At 40.2% G+C, this 20,181-nt stretch overlaps 7 non-coding genes and 1 pseudogene across 8 annotated transcripts; all 8 read right to left on the minus strand.

Annotated features, from left to right (window-relative positions):
* Nucleotides 1–14,130: 14,130 nt before the first annotated feature.
* Nucleotides 14,131–16,507, minus strand: LOC139916449 (large ribosomal subunit protein uL13-like; annotated as a pseudogene). Its single transcript, XR_013507299.1, has 4 exons — nt 16,420–16,507; nt 15,215–15,284; nt 14,903–14,962; nt 14,131–14,381 (listed from the first exon to the last, which is right to left on the minus strand). The product of XR_013507299.1 is annotated as a large ribosomal subunit protein uL13-like (transcript).
* LOC139916594 (small nucleolar RNA SNORD50) lies at nt 14,683–14,758 on the minus strand. The gene has a single exon (XR_011784870.1). It is a non-coding gene; the product is annotated as a small nucleolar RNA SNORD50 (small nucleolar RNA).
* Nucleotides 15,405–15,480, minus strand: LOC139916539 (small nucleolar RNA SNORD50). The gene has a single exon (XR_011784859.1). It is a non-coding gene; the product is annotated as a small nucleolar RNA SNORD50 (small nucleolar RNA).
* LOC139916545 (small nucleolar RNA SNORD50) lies at nt 15,880–15,955 on the minus strand. The gene has a single exon (XR_011784860.2). It is a non-coding gene; the product is annotated as a small nucleolar RNA SNORD50 (small nucleolar RNA).
* Nucleotides 16,508–16,784: 277 nt separating the features above from the next.
* On the minus strand, nt 16,785–16,860 carry LOC139916551 (small nucleolar RNA SNORD50). Its single transcript, XR_011784861.1, has one exon. It is a non-coding gene; the product is annotated as a small nucleolar RNA SNORD50 (small nucleolar RNA).
* A 326-nt stretch (nt 16,861–17,186) lies between these two features.
* LOC139916565 (small nucleolar RNA SNORD50) lies at nt 17,187–17,262 on the minus strand. The gene has a single exon (XR_011784863.1). It is a non-coding gene; the product is annotated as a small nucleolar RNA SNORD50 (small nucleolar RNA).
* Nucleotides 17,263–17,899: 637 nt separating this feature from the next.
* On the minus strand, nt 17,900–17,983 carry LOC139916532 (small nucleolar RNA Z195/SNORD33/SNORD32 family). Its single transcript, XR_011784858.1, has one exon. It is a non-coding gene; the product is annotated as a small nucleolar RNA Z195/SNORD33/SNORD32 family (small nucleolar RNA).
* A 198-nt stretch (nt 17,984–18,181) lies between these two features.
* On the minus strand, nt 18,182–18,262 carry LOC139916584 (small nucleolar RNA Z195/SNORD33/SNORD32 family). Its single transcript, XR_011784868.1, has one exon. It is a non-coding gene; the product is annotated as a small nucleolar RNA Z195/SNORD33/SNORD32 family (small nucleolar RNA).
* Nucleotides 18,263–20,181: the final 1,919 nt, after the last annotated feature.

Below are 20,181 nucleotides of genomic sequence, written 5' to 3' on the forward strand. Positions count from 1 at the left end.
GAAGCTCCCAAAGCAGGCAGGTGAGATTAAAACCAATGGACATCGATATGAGCTGCCTTTCATGGCTGAGCAGAGAACAGATGGCTGAAAGTTATGAAGACGATCATTGCTGTATACTTAAGCATTTTATATGGCTCATCGTGACTTCAATCAGCGTGGAGAGTATAACGAGAACTGGCACTAATACAAATGTAGGGAGACACGTATGGATTGTCTAAAATCCAGTATGTTGTCTCAGTGGTGGACCAGCTCACTCTGGGGGATCCCCCGCATTGATAGATTTCTTTAGGGCAATTCCATATCTGCAACATCTAGCTCATAACATCTTATTCCCCTGAGTGTGTGTGTGTAAGCGTGTGTGTGCATGTTGAGTAGCTGGGGGGGTAGCAGGGAAATTAATACTATATGTGTGTTTTTTCCCATAGATCTCACAAGAATGTCTATACTAGGCTTACCTACAGTACAAATTACCTGAAAATATGTGCAGGAATTCCTCTTGCTTTTTCTGATGTTTCTCAAATTGTCTGCATGAATATTTATCTCATTCAATAGTTGATTTTCAGTGTTTTAGGACAGTGGTTCTTAATGTGGGGTCTGGGGACCACCAGGGGCCCTTGAGGTTGTTCCAGGGGGATGAATTGTTAAACTTCACCATTATTTCATTTACAAGAAGTTACCACAATTAGAAAGTGTAGAAGAATGATTATTTTGATCATAGTTTGACTGTTTATCTCTTTACCTACAATACAGATAGTCATGGGATTCTGGACAAAATCATATCTAACAATACAAATATTCTCAGATTTGTGTCCGAGGGACAAAATCTCATCAAATGGGGGTCTGTGGTCCTAATGTGTATTAAATTAGGGGTCCTTGATATGAAAAAGGTTGAGAATCACTGTATTAGGACTGGCATCATCATCGGTGTGCAGGCCTTTTTCAATATCTGTCATTACAGGTGATTTCACACTGCAAAACTACCTTTTCAAAATTGCAACAATGGAAAAATAATTTAGAATTTTCCAGTTCATATTGCAGGAGTTCAAAATGTATTTATCAGAAATGGGATGTTTTTGGAAAGGGGGAGCATGGCATCCTTGCTGTGCTGCTAAAAGGTCTGCTGTGTAATAAATCTACCCAAGCAATGCTTCAGATGCCAGTTTTAAACCCCCGCTCATGCTGATAAAGACTGAAAAACCTGCAGGAGAGCCTTAGAAAACGCTGCAGGCAAGAGCATTAGCTCCATGTGAAACTAATTTGTTTCACATCACTGCAGGGTAAATGCCTTTTCAATAAAAGATCAACCATTTAAGGTATTGTTTTACAGCGTATACCAGGGCATCTATTTGAGGGAACCCACTGAAAAAGTCAATACTTTGAGATAAAATAATACACACATTGCCACCATGTTTGCAGTTATACAGTAGCCAGTAAATGTGTGACCAAGAATCAATACAAAGCAATTGTTTATTGTACCTCAGAGAGCAATATCGCAAATAGCTACTGTCCATCAACTTTGATAATCTTGCGCAGTTACTGCTCTTTACCCTGTTGTGCACAGTCAGGCTGAGTAATCAATGGAGCTGCAGAGCAAATCGTAAGCACAAAGAAATCAATGATGCCAAATGATGAAGGAAGAATACAGACAGACATTTAGGCCACTTTGTTTGTCTCTTTTCAAACTATTGGCACATTGTCAACAATAAAATCTCTGCATGCTCAATATGACTCTGCTCTCCTCTCCTCTCTCATCTCCTCTCCTCTCTTCCCTTCTCTTCCCTCCTCTCCTCTTCTCTTCTCTTCTCTTCTCTTCTCTTCTCTTCTCTTCTCTCCTCTCCTCTCCTCTTGTCTCCTCTCTCCTCTCCTCTTGTCTCCTCTCTGCTCTCCTCTCCTCTCTTCCCTCCTCTCCTCTCTTCTCCTCTCCTCTCCTCTCCTCTCCTCTTCTCTCCTCTTCTCTTCTCTTCTCTTCGCTTCTCTTCTCTTCTATCCTCTCCTCCCCTCTTGTCTCCTCTCTGCTCTCCTCTCCTCCCTTCACTCCTCTCCTCTCCTCTCCTCTTCTCTTCTCTTCTGCTCTCCTCTCCTCTCCTCTCCTCTCCTCTCCTCTCCTCTCCTCTCCCACTCCAGATAACCATTATTGTTCCTTGACCTCTAACTGAAGAGTATTCCTTTTTCATCCAGAAACACAGACTGGCTTTTACAATCCAGAATAGGAGCTCTATGGCTGAGGAACACAATTTTGAAAAATGTGTTTGTCTTCTAAAGCTGATCAGTTTCCACAAGGTAATTACTTTACTTTGTTATTTCTATTTCACTGAGCTCTTGCATTCCTTTCTGCAGGCCTTTCCATTGTAAACAGATAAGGTTAAAGCTGCCGTCGTGACCTCTGATGATCAATGTTCTTTCCTAGAGTATACCGCCTACTGACTATGGATTTAAGGCTGAACGTTAGATCCATTCAAGAAGGTAATGTATATATTACAGTATTACTATAATCATGGTCTCCAAAGGTCAAATCTTCAATTAGAACTGTAGCGAGAAGGAAATACACCTCAAAGAGACAACTTGCTATATTTCACTGTTGTCATGTGAAAGCCGTGTGACTCCAATTTTGGTGATTTTCATGCTTTAAGTTCAATTCAAGGATTATGGTCCTCTGGGGGCTGAGAAAATTATCCTACAACCTTGAGATTGTGAAACCCTTTCAAAACCCATTTGATCAAAAACAAGACTGTTTTTCTTTGTTCCTGAAAAGTTGAGGAGAGATACAAGGTTTTGACCCAACAGCAACGATGTGCAACTTAACCTATGCTATACCCTTGGAGGACAAAATAATGTGAACACCACATGAAAAAGGACTTTCATTTTGAAGTTACTAAATTGTTACTTTTATGAAAGCAGCTACAATTAGCAAAGGCAGCTACACAGGTGTCATATTAAGTTTACAGTAATGTCAATTAGCAGTATTTGTCACCTTTAAAAGAGGTCAGACAATCACTTTTATATGTGAGTTTTCAAAGCAACATGAGGCAACTAACAGAGTTCCAAAGACACTAAATAGTCGGTGGCCCGAATTACAATGGTCACAAGTCAAAGCTCACTGACAAGGAAAGACAGACACTTAACAGGACAGGAGCTAAACATCACAAAATGATGGCCCCAACAATGACCACAGAATTGAATCAACATCTCTGTGACGCAGTCCGAACAAAACTGTGCGTCATGAGCTTCACAAAGCTGTTATTTATGGCAGGGCTTCCATTTGGAAACAGCTTATATCCAAGACCAACAAAGACCCATGACCTGTTGCAAGGAAAACAAAACCTGGACCTCTGAGCAATGGAAAAAGAAATATGGTCTGATGAGTCTCTTTCACCCTTTTTACTCCATCCAGATGGGTTTATGTTTGTAAAAAGCCAAAGGATGCCTTCAAGCTACACTGTCTGTTGCCTTCTGTTTAGCAGGGTGGTGGATTTGTAATGGTATGAGCAGCCATGTTGTGGGAGTCATTAGGTCTGATCAAAGCTCTGCACGGGCTTATAATAGCCAAGGAATATGAGGCCAGTTTACAGGACCAGATGCACCCTATGGTGCCAACACTGTTCCCTCATGATGTATGAGGGAACACGATGGTAATGCTGCTATACACACTGCTAAACAAATTCAAGAGTAGTTTCATGACCGCCAGGATGAAGTCAAACGCCTTCCACAGTTTCCCAATCACCAGACCTAAAATCATTGAACCTTTATTTGAAGTACAGAGTGCAAAGTAGATTTCCACCTCTGTCACCTCTCAAATAACTGGAGGCTTTCCTTCAGGAAGAATGGTCCAAGATCCAACTACACACAGTTCAGGACTTGTATAAAAGCACTCCAAGGAGGACTGAAGCTTTTCTGATGACAAAAGGTGGGCCTACTCCTTGATAGGTACTTGATACTCATATATTATTCATAATTGTTTCCATTATTTTGTTTACCCCTGTGTTCTATTTTTTATTGTTTATAATATCCTATTCAAGTGTAAACCCCTTGGTCTCACGTTAACCATTATAAAGCCAGACCCAGATGTCAGGACACACCCGTTGTCGAAAGAACAACGGTGTCAGTGTGTTCCAAAACTGTGGCCTTTAAGGTAAATAGAAAAATTGATGAATGAATATCGCCTAGATGTGTCCTGCATCGTATGTTTCAAGTGCCTGTCCTGTGTTTGCCCTTCACCCTCATTAGATTTGCCTTCCATCAATGTGACACCCATGTGGAATTTTCCTCTCAATCAAAAAGATGTAGAACATTTTTAAACAGTACCAACAGTGGATATAGGACCCGTTATCAAGACAGTGCATGACGGTCACGCATGGCTAATTATCTTTGCAACTGGTTGGTTACGTGCTTGTTATGCAAATGAGGATGGGTACTGTATCTTCCATTACAACCACTCTTCGCCCAAGCCATAGTGTTTCCCCAGTGAGGAGGAAAAAACTGCTCTTTGATGAGACTAAGCATTCACGCCAACCATTCCACACAACAGACAACTTTCTAGCATCAGCATGCCAGCATTATTGCATTCGCTTTCATCTTTCATCTTATAAATTGTCATTTGGCCTTTGCAGCCCTATTGTAATCCATTTGCCTGTAGCCATCACTCAATTAGCCTGCAACTAGTATCATTCATAGAGTGGAATCACGTTCTATTGGCTGTAATGTCAGTAGTGAAAAAGCAGATAATATACATTGATGCAGCCGTTTGCTGCTTTGCACATTCTACAGTGTTATTAACTCATATTTAACCAGGCCATAGCATATTTTTTTATTTATTTGTATTTAACCTTTATTTAACCAGGCAGGTCAATTAAGAACAAATTCTTATTTACAATGACGGCCTAGCAAGAGGACAAAAGGACCTCTCGAAGGGTAAAGGGAAAAGGGGACAGCAAAGGCCTGAGGGACTAGATGTGGGTGGGAGGGAGAGGCGCATATGCACACACACACACACAAAACACACACAAACACACACACACACATTCAACTAGGAGCTGCCCTTTTCAACCACAGTTTTGTGCCCCTGGCCACTGTGCAGCTCTACTGGGGCAGTTCAGAACTTTTTATGTCACTTACAGATGGAGTGAAAAGAGCTTGGACTCGCTGGATTTTTTTTCCAGCCAGTTTTTTTTTGGTCCAGGGAATCAAAACGGCAAACTTCACAAGCTGTACTGTATATCACACTACTGCCACACCTCCCCCAAATCTTGTTCAAAGTCAAGACTCACAAAAACATTGTTCCACATTGGCAGTTTTATGCAGATAATATTGCATGAAGCACAAAAAACAATGACTTACTTTTAAGTATTGTCCCATTTCATTCCTTTATTAGAATTATAATATTATTATGATTTTATGACATATTATGATACCATTTCAACTGTCAGATTCTTATGTTTGACATTACTCAGTTAGCCTTTGGAGATCATAATACATACACGTGAACTGATGTGGCCATTTCTAAATATCGTATTGACATTGCAAGCAAAGTCAGGGTCTATATAAAGGCTTTTTATTGTTTTAATTTTGATTCTGTTTACATGAGGTCACATAGCCCCAACAGTGCCAGTCTTTTGACATTGATAAATCTTAAAGACCCATTGCTTTATGTTCAGCACAGTTCACTCACACACAGTGGGTCTTTATACTCTCATGGTTCCATAAATATTCAACTTATATACCACTGGTGCTCATTAATTGCAGTATGGTCCACTGCCGCAAGACATTCTATAGAATTGGTGTGTGTGTGTGTGTGTGTGTGTGTGTGTGTGTATGAAAAAGAGAGAAACTAATGGTGTTTGTATCGGCGTCTTACACATTGTGTTATTAGGGATTTGTTTTCTCTGTGCATCCCCATGAGAATCTTGTGCATGTATGTTTCACCAGAGAGGAGGAGTGCTGCTGCCCTAAAGCGAGTATTGTGTTGTGAAACATTGACCTCCAGACACAGGAAGGTCTCTCTAGCCTCCCTGCCACTCCTCGAGTTTGTGTTGTGAGCTTTGGTGCATGCATGTGTGTCTTATGTGCTTAGGTCAGAGGTGTTTCATTACAGTGTTATTGATAAGGGTTTCTGTGATTGGTTTTCCTCTGTTCCCGGACTTCAATTTCTGAATCCAATTTGTGGCCCTGCCTGCCCACTAGCAGTCTATTGCAAAGTCTGTCCTCTGAATTTTACAACTGCTCTTGTCCGTAAATGGATATAATGACTTGTGCATGATTGAATGAAGTGTGTCGCAATTCTGTCATTCTAAATCATTTCAATTACACCGGTAGGTCAGTAAATATAAACAAGGCACGGACATGAGCTGCTCTATCACATGTTTATGGAAATGCATTATCGGTTATGCATACCTAGGACCCACAGCACATACATCACTTAGAAAGCTTTTCTGAAAGACACTTATGACCTGCCATCAGTATGTGGGTTGACAATTGTGTGCGTGGGCTGCAGCGGTGAGCAGGATGCATGCACACGTCAGTACATATATTTGTGTATAAGTGTTTCATAGGAGGCCAGTTTCTCTAAGGTTTTGTGTTATTTGTGAAGAATGTAAGTCAGTGGGATATCACCACAAGCAAATGCAACACACACTAAGCACCTGTGTGTCTGTAGGTGGGTGTGACATTGTGGAGTCAAGGCTGAAGATGAGAAAAAGACAAAGGACTCTACATCAATGGCCCATGAGGGCAATTCTCTGTCTCTTTCTGTATACACGGTGTAGAAGCGTGGAAAACAGAATAGGGCACATCAGCGGCATTTTCAGAATGCAATTGTGGTGAGAAGAATGGAAACTATCAATCTGAGCATAGAGGCGAGTCTATCTGTGGACAAACAAAGTGACTCTCTCTCCATTCATATAGCGGTTTCCAGTGTGAGCGAGGCCGAGCGATCGATTTATGGATGACGAGATTCTTAGCACCTCCTTCTCATTCATGTTCAGTGTTTTCTGGGATTTGCCCCAAGATATTATACAGTTGGTCAAAATCCAACTCTTTTTTTTTTCCACTTCTCAAAGCCAGCCCTTGAGCTTTCTAATAAATTTGCTCTTGTTCAAGGATGACATAGGCAGAGATTGGAAAAAGTTCACAAAAACTGTTGGAGTGTGTTACTCTGACAACCCAAAGAGGCAGTCGGTGCTCCTATAAAGACCCACGTATCTAAATTTTGTCAAGTTTTTGTAAGGACTGAATAACATTATAGAAGTTGGACACAGTTATTTGAACTGTGCGCACTAGCTTGCTCGTTTGCTAATCTGATTTTAAAGCTATCTTTGGTTCAATAATGACGCAAAGACATAAGCTTGAGAGATAGGCTATATACAGTAGAGAACATTACTGCAACATCAAATAAAAGCTTAACAGACCAACTAATCAGCTCACACTGGCATGCAGGGAAGCCTTTTTTATCATTTCCATTACTCACACACTGTGCATTTTGAATACACACTGTAATGAAACATTAGCTACATCAGACGACTGTGGTATAATGTGTCAGTCGTGTCACTTCAACAAGACCAAGTTTATTCTGGTACATATAAATAGCAGCATAGCGACATTAAACCTCATCTATTTACAAGACCCCACTTGGCCCAGCAAAGACTCCATGGCTCCCACACAGATCAGCTCTCCCATTACTCTTAAAAAAAAAAAGACTCTTAAAAAATACCAGCCAATGGAAGGAGGAGGAGGAGGAGGAGGTCTATTATCGTTGGAGCCCGTAATAGGCCGGGCCTGCGTGAGCCGTTTTAGACAATCATGGTCTTTTCAATCTGTCTCAGATGGTGTGATTAGAGAGAGATCTACAGCAGGCAGCATCATCCATGAACCTCATTTTTAGAGCCGTCACAGTGATTTCTCCATCTGGTTGCTGGGACACGGCTTCCCTCCTTAACTCAGGTAGACAGGCGTCAGATTGGCCTTCCTCCTGATTCTTGGAGGGCCCAGTTTTAGGATGCCAATAGGGACGGTATTTGTGTGAGACAGAGAGAAACAGAGACAGAGATGGAAAGTATGGGACTGTCTTGCCGGCTTTTGGTAACACAAGCAATCCTCCACAAACCTTAATCAAGAAGATAACCAGCGTTTCGCCTTCCAGTTGGAGCCGCTTGAACTGAGAAATACCATAAGACACAAATACAATGCCCATACACACGCGCAACCAATCACATTAAGACCTTGCAAGATGCTCGGCGGAAGCGGTGAGGCAGGTGCATGGAGAGCTTTTTCTCGCAGGATGTCCTTGTCGCAGTATCAGAATCCGGCTGCAGCCCAAGCCAACAGGAGCGACATGGTGGATCTACAGCTGTCATGTTCATGTAAATGATCAAACGGGATTCTGCTATATTTTTAATAATCTTTTCCCCACACATGGGCTATAATGGTAAAATAAGATTAACAGGAAGGAGGTATAAAAACAGGACAGAGAGGGGGCGTCCTCTCAAAATATAGATTATCAACATCAAATAAGAAGTCAAAACTGCTTTGCACAACATGTGATGTGCTTCTACATCCCAACAAGTCAGATACACAGCCAAAGCAACTTGATAAAGAGTTTGCCACACACTAAAAAAGTATCAAACTGACTTCTTTCAATTATATATTCTTTTTACATATATTATTTAGTAGCCAGTGAATTATGTACTGTTGTTTTCGAGAACGCTGTGTTGTTACATCAACTTCTATAGTATTAATGCTTAGGAGTTTAGAAGGACGCTCAAATTGCATCAGCAAAATGTGCAGTAAGAGGGATGCTATAACAAAACAGAAAGCTTGAAAACTACCATGATGACTACCAAACTGTCGTTTCCATAAGGCAGACGTAATGAATACGCTCAGTGATGCCCCCTAGCAGCTGTCTCCACAATGCATTTAAACCTGCAGCAATAGCCTGCCTAGTGGATCCATATGATTGATGTCCAGTAGCGCTCTTTGGAGGCCGTGACAGGCCAGGCAGGACCTTAGGGTGCCATGGGGGCAATGCAGTTTACCCTGTCAGTTTAGACTGTTGCCAACTCCTGTTCAGACTTTCAACTCACCAAACACATAAGAGAGTAAGATCTAAATAAAAAATCTCCTCACTGGTGAAAAGGGAGAGATGGGCAGTGACCCAGTTTGTTCTAACATGTGATGTTTGTCCTGTTTTAGGTGCAGGAGGCACAGAAGATTCAGGGTAGGACACTGAAGGACACCCATTCTTTCCAAGGAGGTCGGCTTCTGTGGAGGTTAGGAATCAACTTATTATCCTTATACATCCTTATCCTTATATATTCAGTAAGTTGATAGGTGCTTCCGACACACTTACTTCAATGCAAACTAAGCAAGTACAGTTCCATCATTGTAATTATTTTGGAGCTGCCCTAATTAAAAAGTGCTTTAGAAATCCAATAGAAAAGTCCTACATGATTAGTTCCAAAATACAGTGGATCCCAGTTGGAGTCCACTGTATTTTCTGGGATCAATCCTGTAAGACCATAATATACTGTCAACCACTTACAACATTCAGTCTAACAGGGTTTTGTATTGCATTGTTTCCCATCATCAACTTCAGTCTGAATGTTTTAGGGCTCTAATAGTCCTGCTGGACCGTCCAGACACATTCTACAGGTTTGCTCCAAAATAAAGGAGGTTCTGACAGGATTGCATCATATTTTGCAAAGTATAAAAAATATAGGTCTACACCTTTTGAAAGTGTAAGTTGGAGAAAGAAGGCAACCTATTTACAGCAGGAACACAGCAACAATACCTATAAGAAACAGCAGTAATACCAACATCTTTTTTAGTTTGTCTTTTTGGCATGACATTGATGTTTACTGTTATAAAATAAACTTTTTGAGACACCCAGCTCATTTAAAAGCTCAATTTCAGAGTCAGACCATATAAAATCTAATCAGTTGTTAACTTCTATCTATATCCTGAATTGATACCTTTTTTCTATCTGTAAATTGGACAGCAATAAGACCTAAATAATGTTTTTACGGACAATTACTTTGAAGACAAAATACTATTTTCCTAAATGACCCCGTATGAAGTTAAGTGTGACACTACCCTCTTCTGGTAAAAAGGTTCAACTGCAGGAAGAGAAATGATTTGTAAAGGGAAGGCTGCATCCTGATTTACCACAATGCTAAATTCATTTAGTTGAATTCATTGTCTGGCCAGGAACAGTTCACCTGGACAAACGGATGGAAAATAAGTAGGCCTACAAATCTGTGATTATATGAATTTGTTGACTAATAACTGACATTATCAAATAGTTTATTAGATTGTTGATTCATAAAAGTTCCTACTAAATTATTGTTCCCTTGCAAATAATGGAATTGCGATTAATGAATATTTGTGAATGTCACTGTGATGTAATATTATGTCTGAAAACAATTAATCAACTAAAAGATCCTAACAAATAAAAAAGTAACTAAAGGAAGGAAGGATGAAGACTGTGATATACGGTTGGTTTGACTACTGTTTACAAAATGTACTTATTGTAAGTCGCTTTGGACAAAAGTGTAAAAAATAACCAAATATGAACATAGTTGAATATATATACAGTGCTATGGAATCAATACTAACACATAAACTTGTGATTCAGAAAATCAAGTCTACTTTTTCATCAGTACCTTCACTTAAATTCACAGGATGAGTGACTGCTCATACTGAAATGGGTACTAGTCTTGGTATAAATCAGCAGATGGGAAATTTCAGTTTGCCCTCTGATATGAAATCACAAATGGGAGACACATAAGTTAAGTTGAATATTGCTTCATTTATCTTATTTATGCAAAATGTTCAATCACAAAAGATGAAGTAAACATCTTGCTGAATCCTGCAGCAACTGTGTAATTATTAGTAGAAAGAAGTCAAAATGAAGCTGAAACAACTCCCATAATCCCATTCCCTTGATTCACCACAGCTCTAGCAGATGGTAAAACACACGGAAAGCTGAATGGCACAGACAACAAATATAAAGATTTTTTTTAAAAGAGATGAAAGTCAAAAGGAGCAACAGCACAAACATGTAAAACAGACTGAAAGCTCTAGTTAATACTTGGTAATACTTCTGAGTCGGTTTTGTGGCCTTGATCTCTATTTGCGGGTTTTCATTCCAAAATTCCAATTTGGGGGAAGAAATGTTGTTCACTGATCAATATTTCAAAAACACAGATGATTACATCCTCTAAAATGTTGCTCATTTGTAAGGAGAAACCTCCAGATAACTAAGAACTTTGAGATTATTTAATCATAAAAAAATCTTTCATGTTAGCAATCATTTCATCAGAGCAGGTGTCAGATTTCTCAGTGTTGCCTCTGGACCAGGTGAGTCATCATGTTAATTAATTTCCAAAGAACATGTAATTAAACCTTCTCATGGCTGAGGCGCTCTGATCCTCACGCTCAGTTTCCACTTCCACACTTTTCAAAATGTAATATTGTCAGACAGCCAATCTTCTAAGCGAGAAATGCCTCTGGCTTTTACAATATGAAAATGTTTTTTTAATTGCCACGACAGCAGAAATAAAAAAAATGATTTTCTCTTCATCAGTTTTTCGCTGTGCTATAAGTCACATTATTCATTCTATAATTAGCTGAGGGAAATAACGCACTGTGTTTTTCAATAAGACAGACATGATCAGTTGTGAAATGGAAATGAAGATATTTGACTGACAGAGAAAACATGAAGTGCTTCTGGGTCTCAAAAAGAATGATGTGTGCAATGACTGAGACTTGAGTTGGTAATTAGTATTAATCATGCAGCACTTCATATTAATCCTGCTGCTACTTACAATACGATTATTGAGGACAATTCAATACTAGCCTATTGTTTTGAACTGAAAGTGACTGAAACTGAGATTTCTGAGTTAGGGTTACTACACAAAAAGTTAGTTATGATAAAAAGTTAAAAACAAAAACTATCCTATCATTCACTGCATGGTGAAAGCCATTAATATGACTTCTATTTAAACCAAGTAATTTGATCTAAAGTGATAACTGTCCTGTAACACCCCAACTGACACAAGCTAACTTTCCCACAGTTATCAGAGTGAGCTGTTAGTCTCTGTTAGTCTGAGCTGTACTTCTCTTCTGCCACAGAGCCTGCAGTCTGGGTGCACTACTTTGTCCCCCAAGGATTAATAAGACTTGGATCACAGAGAGAGAGCAAGGGAAAAGGCAAGTAAACATGGACAAGAAAGGGAAATGCAATGGAGACAAAGCAAGAGAAAGACCTGGATCACATAGAGGAAGTGAGAGAAAAGACAGGAGAAAGACTGTATATGAAATGTAGAGATCAGAGAAGAGCAAGAGCCAACAATGGATAAGGAGAAGCCCTTTGGACACACAAACCTTAATACACTGAACAAAAATATAAACACAACACTTTTGGTTTTGCTCCCATTTTTCACGAGTTGAAATAAAAGATCTAACACTTTTTCTATGCACACAAAAGGCTTATTTCTCTCAAATTTTGTTCACAAATTTGTTTAAATCCGTGTTAGTGAGCACTTCTCCTTTGCCAAAATAATCCATCCACCTGACAGGTGTGGCATATCAAGATGCTGTTTAATCAGCATGGTTATTGCACAGGTCAACGCTGATGATGGCTTATTGCTGAAACGCGTCCGTCGTTTGTGCTCTATAGCTGCCCATTCAAATATATGATAAAAGGACATTAAGAGTGCTGGCTTTTCTTTCTTTATGTATTGCACAGGTGTGCCTTGGGCTGGTCACAATAAAAGGCCACTCTAAAATGTGCAGTTTTATCTTGAAAAAAGACATTTATTAGGCACTGAACTATGGATCTCACATGACTAGGGCTACAGATATGCATTTTTTGAAAACCAGTCAGTATCTGGTGTGACCACCATTTGCGTCATGCAGTGCGACACATCTCCTTCGCATAGAGTTGATCAGGTTGTTGATTGTGGGCTGTGGAGTGTTGGTCCAATCCTCTTCAATGGCTGTGCGAAGTTGCTGAAATTTGAGAGAAATAAGCCTTTTGTGTGCATAGAAAAAGTCTTAGATCTTTTATTTCAACTCATGAAAAATGGGAGCAAAAACAAAAGTGTTGTGTTTATATTTTTGCTCAGTATAGATAGAAGTGAAAAGCAGATTAAAATACTGTTATGGTATGGTATCACATGGTTCAGACTATCACCTGACTGGTGATAGTCTGAACCATGTGAACATTCTCTATACCGTATATCTTTATTGAGAACTGTCACCTATGTATTTTACAGATATACAATGGCTTATCCTATTAAGTATACTTTGTTTTATGTGATGTAACTGCACAACAAATTGCCTCATTTAAAGCTTTCTAATCTACCGTTATTGGATATGAAATTATTGTGATGGCTCTTTGTTTAAACTGCAAACACTAGTGTTTCAGGAAGTAGAGAGGAAATATAGAGCCAGTGTTCTTCCTCTATCTCTTCATTTTTTGTGCAGTGATTAAATTGTTTTGTCCAAGAATCTCCATAAATTGGTAGAATTATTTCTTCCATGTCTAACTGAAATGTTAGAAGCATGGTACTTGATTTGAAGTCATTGCTGTTCCAATTATTTTTGCCATTCAGTGAGGCTTTTGTGAAGTTTTTATAAATCATTTACTTGTGCAGATAAGTGAATAAAAGTAATGTACAAACTGTCTTTGACACTTTCTCATCTAGTTCCCTCATGTCTATTGGCCCAACAGGTGGCAAGATAGTTCTATTTATAGACTGCAAACCTGGATTCTGTCATCTTTATTTTGTGGTATCTGGATCACAATTATATTCATTTGAAAAACTGACAATATCAATCTGATCTTGGATTGTTAAAAGATCTGTACAATCCAGATCCAGTCTTGAAAAACTGGGCACATGGCGTTAGGTGAATTACTGGGCTGCAGTACTGCAGCTGCTTGTAGTGCACATAAAGCGTTTTGCTTCCACCTATTGTGAAACATGATCTTCACATTGCAAGATCTGATTTGAGTATGCTTTCTGTCATTAAGCACTGGTTGTTTAGCACACAATGCATGCATATGATTACAAATAATTCATTTTTATTTCAAATCAAGTGCAATTCTGCAGGCATCAGGAATGAAAAAAGTCAATACACTTTCTATAAACATTTATCTTTATTGGCCAGGAGAAACCAGCTCAGACAAGGACTCCGTATTGTTTGAGAACGTCTGTGTATTTTGCAATCTTGCCCTCCACGTTCTTTTCTGCCAGCTTGGTCAGCTTGGTCTGGGTCTTTTTCTTGGTGTAGCGGAGCTTGGCCTTCTCTTTTCTCTTCTCCTCAAGGGTGGCTGTGATAGCCTGATACTTCCAGCCGACCTCATGTGCCAGGCGCCCCAGGAGGGCGAACTGAGAAGGAAATGGAAATCAGACAAAGTCAGAATGTTTCAGTACAAGAATATAGCACACGATCCATCCATTACAAGGGATTCACAATGCAGCAACAGCAAGCTTAGATTGCTCAGGTTACAAACATGTTTGGACCAATTCAATGTGCTATAGCTGATAAATTCTACATAGACTAATAATACTATATAATAATACTATTAAATGGATATACTTTTAGCATAAGTATATTTAACATTTAGTTCTTTGAGAGGCTTCACTAAATTGAAAAGCTTCAGCTTGAGGCACAACGTGTCCCTGACTCAACTCAGTAGTCAGATCCGTAAGGTTTGTCTCATCAATAGATGATCAGCTTCGGGATAAAGAGCTCATCACTGTCAAGTAAGAACAACTGTTGTGGCAGGTAAAGTGAAGCATTTTGACAGTGCATCTGTACAGATGTTGTCAAAGTTTATCCTTGTGCAGTGAAAGGCAAGCATCAAGTCAAATCATTAGAAGTTTGACATTAAAACCTATAGGCTCACCTTGCGAGTGGGCTTCAGACGCACAATCTTAAGGGCGGCTGGGACAACCAGACGCTTCCTCTGTGGAACAGAAACCAAAATCAGATCAAGAAGAAAACAGCAGGTCTGATTATGGAAAGTATAGCATGTCTCAGATAGAGTTTATTTTCAGAGTCAAAACTCAAACAAGGTAGGTAAGGTAAAAGATTTACATCACAGACAGCAAGGGGTTATAGGGGCATTTAAGGACCAGACTTCAGAGACTACTTTAGACAACTAATTTGTATACGATTAATATGGCCCTTGGTACTTTTTGGTAGAGAGACTACTCACCTTGTCGTAGGGTGGGGGGATACCGTCGAACACCTTCAGCCTGTCCTCTTGGTTTCGTGAGGGAGCATGCCTGGGTTGAAGAGACAGAATTCTTGTCAGTTCAATACTGATTCAACAGCGTAAATATTGCAGTTGCATTGCAGTCAGTTGCAATGTTAATTTGCCCAAGCACAACAGTATGTCCCGACTCAACTCAGTAGTCAGATCCGTAAGGTTTGTCTCATCAATAGATGATCAGCTTCGGGATAAAGAGCTCATCACTGTCAAGCAAGGAACAACTGTTGTGGCAGGTAAAGTGAAGCATTTTGACAGTGCATCTGTACAGAGGTTGTCAGTTTATCCTTGTTGTGCAGTAAAGGTAAGCATTTCAAGTCAAGTCAGAAGTTTGACAGTAAAACCTGACCAACCTTCCTTCACACAATAATTGTTATAGGCTCACCTTGCGAGTCGGCTTCAGACGCACAATCTTAAGGGCGGCTGGGACAACCATGCACTTTCTGTGGAACAGAAACCAAAATCAGAAGAAGAAAACAGCAGGTCCAATTTTGGAAAGGATGCCTGGGTTGAAGAGACAGAATTCTTGTTAGTTCAAACATTGATTCAACGTAAATATTGCAGATGTCACAAATGTTAATTTGCCCAAGCACAACAGTATGTCCCGACTCAACTCAGTAGTCAGATCCGTAAGGTTTGTCTCATCAATAGATGATCAGCTTCGGGATAAAGAGCGCATCACTGTCAAGCAAGGAACAACTTGTGCTCGGTCAAATGAAAGGCCATCTAACTACAGGAATCTTACTTTTTGAAGATTAATTAAAGCGAGAGACCAACTGGACATTGAGCCCCCATGTACTCAGAATCTGTTTCTTTATGTTACTGCACTAACAGCATTGCATTCCTCAATGAAGTTCACTCAGGTTGGTGATTTTTTACATGCAGCCTATTCAGTTAACAATGTATTCTTACTCCAACTGAACTGAGTGCTAAATAGCACAATATGAAAATTGAAAGATTGTGAATTTCTGAAGTCCTTCAAGTAATATAACTTTAATCTACTGTAAAAGGGGCCATTGTTCAGTTGGGTATATAATCTATCTGTAATTTAAACGTGATTTATTTCAGGGGAAGTGATATCTTTCAGCACTATTCAAACTATGCTGAATGTTAGTGAGGATATCCAAGTTCCAGTTACTCTACGATCTCACCTCTGACTGTCCTCCAGAAGATCCTGCTGGGAGCTCTGAAGTGGTAAGGTCCACGAGACGGATTGGTGTTCATCCTCTTGCACAGAAAAGCCACTGTTGAGAAGCACATGAGACCATTTGAAGCATGTTACAACTACACACGACAGCAGGTCATGGCAAGAACATTACTTCAATATATGATGCTCATTTCTCAGATGGTAGTGCATGTAAAGTATTCTCATGTCTTTAAACTCTTGGTTTTTGTGAGAGAGCATGCCTGGGTTGAACAGACAGAATTCTTGTCAGTTCAATAGAGATTCAACAACGTAAATATTGCAACTGTCACAAATGTTCACTCGCCCAAGCATAACAGTATGTTCAGACTCAACTCAGTAGTCAGATCCGTAAGGTTTGTCTCATCAATAGATGATCAGCTTCGGGATAAAGAGCTCATCACTGTCAAGCAAGAACAACTGTGTGGCAGGTAAAGTGAAGCATTTTGACAGTGCATCTGTACAGATGTTGTCAGTTTATCCTCGTTGTGCAGTGAAAGACAAGCATCAAGTCAAGTCAAAAGTTTGACATGAAAACCTGACCAACCTTCCTTCACACAATAATTGCTATAGGCTCACCTTGCGGTCGGCTTCAGACGCACAATCTTAAGGGCGGCTGGGACAATGCACTTTCTGTGGAACAGAAACCAAATTCAGCAGAAGAAAACAGCAGGTCTGATTATGGACAGGATAGCAAATGTTCATTTGCCCAAGCACAACAGTATGTTCAGACTCAACTCAGTAGTCAGATCCGTAAGGTTTGTCTCATCAATAGATGATCAGCTTCGGGATAAAGTGCTCATCACTGTCAAGCAAGGAACAACTTGTGCTCGGTCAAATGAAAGGCCATCTAACTACAGGCATCTTGCTTTTCAAACTCATGATTCACCAACTGGGGATCTGAGCCCCATTTACTCAGAATCTGTTTCTTTATGTTACTGCACAAACAGCATTGCATTCCTCAATGAAGTTGAACCAGATTGGTGAATGTTTACATGCAGCCTATTTAGTTCTTACTCCAACTGAGCTCACCAAAACCACAATCTGAAAATTGTAAGTGACTGAATTTCTCAAGTCATTCAAGTAGTATAACCTTGTAAAAGGGACCATCATTCAGTCGGGTACATAATCTAGCTGTAGCCCCAATTTAAATATTTAAGTGATATCTTTCAGTAGTATTCAAATAAAGCTGAATGTTCTAGTGAGGATATCCAATTTCCAGAGTGTCCAATTATTATACGATCTTACCTCTGACGGTCCTCCAGAAGATCCTGCTGGGAGCTCTGAAGTGGTAAGGTCCACGAGACGGATTGGTGTTCATCCTCTTGCGCAGGAAAGCCAGGTACTTCACTGTTGAGATGCACATGATACAGAAACCATTTGAAGCATGTTACAACCACACACGACAGCAGGTCATGGCAAGAACATTACTTCCAATATATGATGCTCATGTCTCAGATGGTAGTGCATGTAAAGTATTCTCATGGTCGTTAAACTCGAATTATTTACTGTGGTAAAACATCACCGACACAAAGCAAGTCAGCCATAGGGCAGAGTGAACAGAGCTTGATGTGACAAGAGAAAAACTCACGTTTGTTGCGGTAGAAGTTTCCAGAGATATTGATGCCCTCACATCTCACCACTACCACTTTGTGGCCTGAGAAGAAAAATGGACAAATTCTCAGCATTTTGACAAAAGAAAAAACATTGATACTTGTGGTGTTGTGTAATCCGTCTCAGATGGTAGTGCATGTGAGTTTTCTCATGGTCGTTAAACTCAAGCAAGGCAGATATTTAACATCATTGACAGTTTGAGGCAATACTGCAGATTCAAACACTGCACAATATAAACAGCTACTTAATTCATGGTCGCAGGGGCATTGGGCATGTTTTAGTGAGTACATAGCTATTATCTTGTATGATTAAGACTTCCATATGATATAAATGTCTATACATACCGAGCAGAACCTGTTTAGTCACGATGGCAGCAAGCCGCCCGAGTAGATGGCCCCTGCCATCAAGCAGCAGAACCTGAAGGCAGCAGGAGAGAAAAGAGACACTGGATTAGGATCTTTGACCAGGAGTCCAGCTAGCTTTCCATCGGCAGGCACAGTAGCTAGCTTCATATATTCACTGGTAGCTCTCATTGTCGCTAAACTCATACTTCTGGTTATCACTGCTAATGAACAAGGCTTTTATTTTACCTTACATTATACTGATACACACTTCAGGCTCTGCGCTTTACGACAGCACGTGGGCAACAGTGGACACTTGTCCGGCATAGCAGAGACATGCTGACACGTTTCAAACTGTGGTGGAGGCTAAACGTGGATCGATTAGCATTGAAGTGTGACGCCAGCTTCTGATGAAGGTACCTTGGCACTTTCTTCGCATATATTTAGTTAAATCAATGTAATTCTGCATGCCCGTAAGCTAAACATTGTACACGATTGGGCCTGTAGCTAACGCTAGCTAAAGACGTTGGCTTGCGAGGGAGGCTGCCATGATGACGAAGGCATGTCTACCAAGCTAAGGCTAGCTGTCCAACATTACGACATCCCTTGCTTAAAATACACGTTTAGCAGATACACCGAGCGAAACAACGACTACACAAATTTGTGCTTTAATAATAATCCCCGGGTTAGCGGTACCAAATGAGAAGATTGTGAGTCTCCCGATGTCACGCACCTTATTGAACGGTCCGCCAATGAAAGTGATTTTCTGTCACTACAACAGCAAGTAACAGAAAGGCAAGGTCCATGTCAGTTTGTGTGTGACATAAAGTTAGTTATGATTAAAAAAAAGTAAAACAAAAACTATCCTATCATTCATTGCATGCATGGTATGGCTTCAATGAGCAGCAGTTTAGAAGAAAGAATCAGTGGAGGAGGAGGCTATTTATATAGACCGCCTTTGTTATGAGACTGGATTATGATTGGTGTGCGTGGCGATCAGCTGGTAGATGACTAGCAACGCGTGACTTCCTTGTCCCGCCTGAACTAACGCGATGCTTCATGACATTTAAACCAAGTAATTTGATCTAAAGTGATAACTGTCCTGTAACACCCCAATAGACACAAACTAACTTTCCCACAGTTATCAGAGTGAGCTGTTAGTCTCTGTTAGTCTGAGCTGTACTTCTCTTCTGCCACAGAGCCTGCAGTCTGGGTGCACTACTTTGTCCCCCCAAGGATTAGATAAGACATGGGTCACAGAGAGAGAGCAAGGGAAAAGGCAAGAGGAAAACATGGGCAAGAAAGGGAAATGCAATGGAGACAAAGCAAGAGAAAGACCTGGATCACATAGAGGAAGTGAGAGAAAAGACAGGAGAAAGACTGTACATGAAATGTAGAGATCAGAGAAAAGCCAGAGCCAACAATGGATAAGGAGAAGCCCTTTGGACACACAAACCTTAATAGAAGTGAAAAAGCAGATTAAAATACTGTTATAGACTGGTGATAGTCTGAACCATGTGATACATATCCGCCGCCCTGCCCAAACGGGAGGGCATACTCTTGATTTGGTTTTTACACTAGGATTGACAGTCAAAGCCCTCTGTACCGGTGACCTCTATGTTTCTGATCATAAATGTATTTTGTTTGATCTCATTTTAAACTTGGACTCTCAACCTTGTAGACGTGTCACTAGTTCTCGCTTCATCAACTGTCTCTCGGCAGAGAAGTTCTCGGCAGCTTTTGTAAACTGTGACTCAAGACAAGTTCTGCCTCCT

Source organism: Centroberyx gerrardi, chromosome 17 (genome assembly GCF_048128805.1).
Source record: "Centroberyx gerrardi isolate f3 chromosome 17, fCenGer3.hap1.cur.20231027, whole genome shotgun sequence".
Taxonomy (NCBI): domain Eukaryota; kingdom Metazoa; phylum Chordata; class Actinopteri; order Beryciformes; family Berycidae; genus Centroberyx; species Centroberyx gerrardi.